The sequence below is a fragment of the Mus caroli genome, unplaced genomic scaffold (assembly GCF_978045245.1).
Source record: "Mus caroli unplaced genomic scaffold, Mus_caroli_1 scaffold_9, whole genome shotgun sequence".
In the NCBI taxonomy this organism is placed as follows: domain Eukaryota; kingdom Metazoa; phylum Chordata; class Mammalia; order Rodentia; family Muridae; genus Mus; species Mus caroli.
Window position 1 is genome coordinate 55239218 of NW_028227264.1, and position 7140 is coordinate 55246357.

The 7140-nt window shown below is 38.9% G+C and overlaps 1 pseudogene; it reads right to left on the reverse strand.

Moving 5' to 3' along the window:
• Window positions 1–1109: 1109 nt before the first annotated feature.
• LOC110302681 (mitochondrial pyruvate carrier 2 pseudogene) lies at window positions 1110–5965 on the reverse strand (annotated as a pseudogene).
• Window positions 5966–7140: the final 1175 nt, after the last annotated feature.

Genomic DNA, 7140 nt, shown 5'->3' on the forward strand with positions numbered 1-7140 from the left:
GAGTTAATTTTATATTCAGCCACTTTGCTAATCTGGTTGGTGTTCACTGGTGGGAATTTTGGAGGTGCTTATGTGTACTATCATATCATCTGCAAACAGTGATACCTGTATTTCCTCCTTTCTGACTTGCATCCCTTGGATCTCCTTTTGTTGTCTAATTGCTCTAGCTAGAGCTTTGACTACTATTGAATAATTAAGGAAAGAGTAGGAAGCCTTGTCTTATCCCTGATTTTAGTGGGGTTGCTTCAAGTGCTTTCCATTTAAGTTGATGTTGGCTGTTGTTTTGCTGTATATTGCTTTTTATTATGTTTAGGAATGTTCCTTGAATTCCTGATATTTCCAAGACTTTTAACATGAAGGGGTGTTGTATTTTTTCAAAGGATTTTTCAGCATCTAATAAGTTGATCATTTGATTTTTTTCTCCTTTGAGTTTGTTTATATACTGGATTATGTTGATGGATTTCTATATATTGAACCATTCCTGCATTCCTGGGATGAAGCCTAACTTGATCATTTTGATTGATTGTTTTGATATGTTCTTGGATTCAGTTTGTGAGAATTTTATTGAGCACTTTTGCATCAATATTCATAGGTAAAATTGGTCTAGATTTCTCTTTCTCTGTTGGATCTTTGTGTGGTTTAGGTATCAGGGTAACTGTAGCTTCATAGAATGAATTAGGTAGTATTCTTTCGGTTTCTATTTTGTGAAATACTTTGAGAAGCATTGGTATTAGACCTTCTTTGTATGTCCTACAGAATTCTACACTAAAATCATCTGGCCTTGGGCTTTTGTGATTGGGAGCCTTTTTTTTTTTTTTTTTTTTTTTTTTATATATGACCAAGTACGGTTTATTATGGACAAATGGTAGAAACCAAGGTTGGTGCCATCCACAAGCAAGTCCCTTGAGGCATATGTAAAGACAGACTGGTACTAAAAGTTTGCTTTATTTTTTGTGAAGTTAAGTGCTAGCTTTTAATTACAGTTAGATGTTGTTTTCCTTCTTTTCAAATGTTATCAGAATAGTTAGCACCACCTTATCGATAATCAAATATATTAGGTTCCAATGTTTCTCTCCACATCTAGAATGATTAGGTGATCAGGAATGCTCTTACTGGATTCCTTTAGATTTGAGTTCTTGATTATATCTCCAAATCCGAAACAGCTGAGAGCCTCCTGCTGACCCCACAAAGAAATTAACAGCAAACAAACTCCAATTTTTTGGTATAATTACAAGTGAGTATCTTGACCAAATCAACCCTGTAGCCATCAGCACAGTGGATTGAGCTGTGCTGAGTTTCTCTGCAGGTCTGGCCATGTCAGCTAATCCAGCACTTATGAATCCCTGCCAGGTGGTTGTATAGCGGCCTCAATTTCTTTGGCAGCAACAACTCCACTTTATCCATGAGTTGGTGGTAGATGGACCACAGTCCTTGGGCGCTGGCTGCTGTGTCCGCGTTCCTGGCTGACAACAAAGTGTGGCTAGGTCACTTCCTCTCTACAGCGCTGGGGCATCCACCTCTGCCCTAGGGTGCCCTTCCCAGGCTCTCGATTGGGAGACTTTTAATGACTGAATCTATTTCCATAGGGGTTATGGGACTGTTTACATAGTTTATGTGGTCCTGATTTATGTTTGTTACCTAACAAAACCTGATTTATGTTTTGTGCCTAGAACATTGTCCATTTCATCTACATTTTCTAGTTTTGTTGAGTATAGGCTTTTGTAGTAGGATCTGATAATTTTTTTTGAATTTCCTTAATTTTTGTTGTTATGTCTCCCTTTTCATTTCTGATTTGTTAATTTGGATACTGTCTCTGTGCCCTTTATTTAGTTTGGTTAAGCATTTATCTATGTTGGTGATTTTCTCAAAGAACTGGCTCTTAGTTTTGCAGATTCTTTGTATAGTTCTCTTTGTTTCTACTTGATGAACTTCACTCCTGAGTTTGATTATTTCCTGCATCTACCCCTCTTGTGTGGATTTGCTTCTTTCTGTTCTAGAGCATTCAGATGTGCTGTTCAGATGATAGTACAAGCTCTTGCTAATTTCTTTATGAAGGTACTCAATGCTGTGAATTTTCCTCTTAGCATGCTTTCATTGTGTTAGGTAAGTTTGGGTATACTCTGACTGCATTGTGTTAAATTCCAGAAAGTCTTTAATTCTTCCTTGAGCAAGTTATCATTGAATAGAGAATTGTTCAGTTTCTATGAGTATGTGTGTTTTCTGTTATTTTTGTTGTTATTGAAGACCAATCTTACTCTGGGGTGATCTGGTAGAATGCATGGAGTTAATTGAATCTTCTTGTATCTGTTGAGGATTGTTTTGTGTCTATTTATAAGGTCAATTTTGGAGAAGGTACTCTGAGGTGCTGAAGAAGGCATATTCTTTTGTTTTAGGGTGAAGTGTTCTAGTTCTATAGATATCTGTTAAATCCATTTGTTTCATAACTTCTACTAGTTTTAACTGATCTTGCTATCTCTGACTGTATCCTGCCCCTCCTGTGAGCCCGGTTATGATGGTTATCCTTGAGTCAGGTTGTCTCTTTGAATGTGGTTATGACAGACCTAGGAGTAGAGCTGTCTCTGGGTGTGGGCATGGAGGAGGGGGGCTGGAACACCTGGTCTACCCCTGAGAAAGCACAGTTGTGGACTGGAAGGATTAAGTGTCTCTGGCAAGGCAGATGGGTCCTGTATCTACTGGGCCCAGTAAGGGTCCCAGTTAGGCCAGGTGTTGGTGCAGGGATGTCTCACTTGTGAACCTGGTTGTGAGAGACATCTAGGTAGTCAAGCTGGTTCTGGATGTGGGAGGGGATCACTGGCTCTGCCTCTTTAGACTTTCATATACAAATATCTTCACTTTTAATAATCTTCCATCCTGACCCTGAAGCTCCCAACTGTTGCCTGCCTGAGTTTGTTCATTTGTTCCCCTGCCAACACCATAGTTACTTTTCTTTACATATTGCTCTTTCCATGTAACAATCTGGTCCCTCCCCTCCTACCCCTCAGAGCCACTTTACCCATACTAGATTCCCCTAGTCCTCTGAGTCTCCGTTTACACATGTATTCTATTTTTTTTTTCTTGCCTTCTTATAAACTTGGATGAATTTCATATATTTCCTATACTTTATACTTTATCTGAGGGACTTTTCTTTTCTAATAAGTTTTCAGTAGACTTCTCTATTGGTGGACCCTTCCTAAGAAACAACAGAAATCACTTCAATTTGATTATCTAAATCCAGAAGTCAAATGATGGACTCAGTGCCTTTACCCCAATCCTCCCCAACCCCTTCTCACAGAACCCTGGTAAAGTCAATTTTATCCTCTGCTCTCTGCTGCTGCTAAACTTTTCTGTGTAGGGCTGCCAAATTCTCCCTGTCAATAGCTAAACAGACAGGGTTCTGCTGTAGCTACCTTTTTGACGCACCCAATTCTTTCTTCAGTTTCATGATGTGAGTTTCTTTAGCCAAGTTTGTAGTCAAACAAGAAGCTATAAATAAGTTAATGGCTTGGAGCAGTTTCACCTACTCTCTGCTGATACATGCAACTATAATTATTACTTTGTCTGGCCCAGTAGGATGACAGATATTTTGATGGATGAGATGTTTTGCAATATATTTCATTGGTCTAAGTATTACACAGGACTTTTATGGGGATCACATCACATATTTTAAGAAAATCAACCACTGAGGTTTAGCAATGACCACATGTGAGGTTACTCAAATATTTGTTGTCATTAAAGCTTATATCCAATTTGTTTATACATGTGAGGTATGGTTTATACATATGATGTTTATATAAGGGTGGCACTTGACAAATGTAAAGGAATGCATTTATACCCCCTGTTTTATATATTAAATCCATAGTGATTTTGTTGGTATAGACCTCAGAAAAGGTATGGTGTCTATTGATTCTTCAGGAAGGAAGACATGACATGGGAAGGCACAGGCTACAGGTAGGCTACTAGACTACTTCCTTCACCAGTGTCTGATAGGTGAGAGGAAAGATAGATACATGAGATACAGCAGAGGAGAAATGCAATCAGACCAGGACTTTAAATGCAGGAGATATCGCTGAAGGAAAACTAGTAAAGCAAACACTGTGACCCTCATCTCTACTGGGTGCCAGGGAGGAATCCACTGAACAGAGAAAAGTGGGTGGACTGGCACAGACAGACAGGCAAAAAAGTCTCCTGAGCTGAGCTAAGGCTCAGTTCCCATTGGAGCAAAGTTCAGCAGTGGGTTGTGTGGACTGAGCTCTCAACAATGGATTGATTCATGGCAGAGTTAGTTCTCAGGCTGTGTAATGAGGGTAATCTTTAAAACACAAGTACCTTTCTCCACCATAAGCATCTTACTGTGATAGTTTTTTTTTCTCCTAAAAATTTCTTTTTAACATCCAAAGTGCACTTTCCCCTCCTTCCTCTCCTCCCTGTACCCATCTCCCCTCTACCTACCCCATATACTCCTTTGTTTATCCTCAGACAAGGGCAGGTCTACCATGGATATTAACCAAACATAGCATATGAAGTTAAAGTAAGACTTAGGTACCCCTGCCTCACATAAAGGCTCAAAGAGGCAACCCAGTAGAGGAAAAGGGTTGAAAGCAGTCAAGAGTCAGAGACAGGCCTTGACCCTATGGTTACAAGTACTACAAGAAGCCCAAGCTACACAACTCTTAATATACATGTAGAGGTCCTAGGTCAGTCTCATGAAGTCTTGCTGGTTGTTGGATTAATCTCTATGGCCACCAATGAGATCAGGTTAGTTGATTCTGTGGGTTATGGGGTGGTGCCCTTGACCCCTTTTTACCTTGATGTTTTGTCTCATTGCAGGACACAGAAACAGATGTTAGAGGTTGAAACCTCTGGAACTGTAAATCAGAACACTTATTAATTAATTAATTAATTAATTAATTAAATATTTTCTTTATATAGATTTCAAATGCTATCTCGAAAGTTCCCTATACCCTCCCTCCGCCCTGCTCCCATACCCACCCACTCCCGCTTCTTGGCCCTGGCATTCCCCTGTACTGGGGCATATAAAGTTTGCAATACCAAGGGGCCTCTCTTCCCTGTGATGGCCGACTAGGCCATCTTCTACTACATATGCAGCTAGAGATACAAGCTCTGGGGGTACTGGTTAGTTCATATTGTTGTTCTACCTATAGGGTTGCAGACACCTTCAGCTCCTTGGGTGCTTTCTCTTGTTTCTCCATTGGGGGCCCTGTGTTCTATCTTATAGTTAACGGTGAGCATCCACTTCTATATTTGCCAGGCACTGGCATAGCCTCATATGAGACAGCTATAACAGGGTCCCTTCAGCAAAATCTTTCTGGCATATGCAATAGTGTCTGGGTTTGGTGGCTGATTATGGGATGGATCCCCGGGTGGGGTAGTCTCTGGATATTCCATCGTTTCATGGGTATTTTCAGAACACTTATTTTTTTTTTCGTTTAAGCCATTTTTCTCAGGTATATTTTCATGAAAAGAAAATATGATAAGCATACTATGTTTTAGGAGCAGAGGGAGAAACAGAATGAAGAAGCAAGCACACAGTGTGGATGGACATGGCAGGAAGTCTAGGGTTTAGTAGAAAAATAACAAGGGAGCATTGGTAATTTTAATGAAAGAATGGAGTGCTCTGATCTACATTCTTAAAAATTTATTTATTAGCCTGAAATTGGGTTGTCAATGATATGGTTTAAAAATTAATCTCACCCTTTCTTGGGGTACATTATAGGTGAAATTGGAAAAGTAAAGATAATGTTTGACTCAGCCATGGCCCTGCAGAAGGACTGAGCAAGAGTTGATTTTATTTTGAACGTATTTGCTTGCAGTACAACCAACTGTTCCTACCCGAGTTACAAAGTAAAGAACCATTATTTCTTTCACCATAAATGTTGGAGGTCACAGAGTGTCACACATGCTAGTTATGGTGGCTGTTCTACCTGTTCTCACCTTCCATTTTCATGTTTAACTATAGTGATACAAAGATGGTTTCCAAGATCTCCAGGTTACCTAGCATTCCCGAGAAGACACCTGGCCCCAGATGACCATTCAGTGACTATTCTTTATGTCATGGACTACAAGAATGCGTGAGACAGCTTCCTGAGCTGGCAGTTTAGGCACATGAGAATGGCAGACTGTGCAGAAGGGAGAAATTTAAAAGAATAGAGAAGGAAACATTTGAGATAGTAAGGTATGACACTCAGATATTTAATTCTAAGATATTTATAACCAATAGAAATATAATCTGCCAAGGTAATTTAAAACTTTTTAATGGTTATATTTTTAAAAGTAAAAGAAGCACTGGAATGACAGCCCAGCAGTTAAAAGAGTATAGTGTTCATGTAAAGGGCCCAAGTTTGGCCCCCACACCCATATCCAGTGAGTTACAATCACTTATACCTTCAGGTCCAGGGACAAATTTCCTTTGCTGGATTCAATGGGCATCTGCACTCACATGGCCACATCTATCTCCCACCCTTTACACAAGGTTAGAAAAATAGTAAAAATAATTTTATTTTATTTAAAAGTATTTTTAATTAAATACATTATTTTATTATATGTGTGATTTGCCTACATATATGTATGTGCATCATGTATGTGCATGTCTGAGAAAAACCAAAGAGGGTAGCAGATACCCTGGAAGTGAAGAGACAGATGGTTGTGAACCACTGTGTGGGTACTAGGAACCAAACTTGGGTTCTGTGCAAGAGCAACAAGTGCTATTTCTTCCTCTGAGCCATCTCTTCAATCCATGAAATAATCTCATCACATAATTCATGCAAGACATTATATCTAAAGCATTTTACTTCAACATATATTAATAGTAAAATAACTGATATTTATTGTACTCTTTCATATTAATTACCTGAAATTTAATATATATTTTTGCTTATAGAACATTTAAATATGCTCATATATACTATACTGACAGTAATATTCTTAACACAGAGACATAAGTTGCACAGGTATATAGTCATATTCTCCTTAAAATAGGTTATATGTGTCTGGTGCCTACTCTACTAGAGCAATCTAAACACTACAGAGAAGAAACAGGGGCTTGTAACAAAGCTGGATTATTACCCCTTTATCAATATGGAAGAATATCTAGAAGTTCAAGAGTGAAGGAATTACACATAC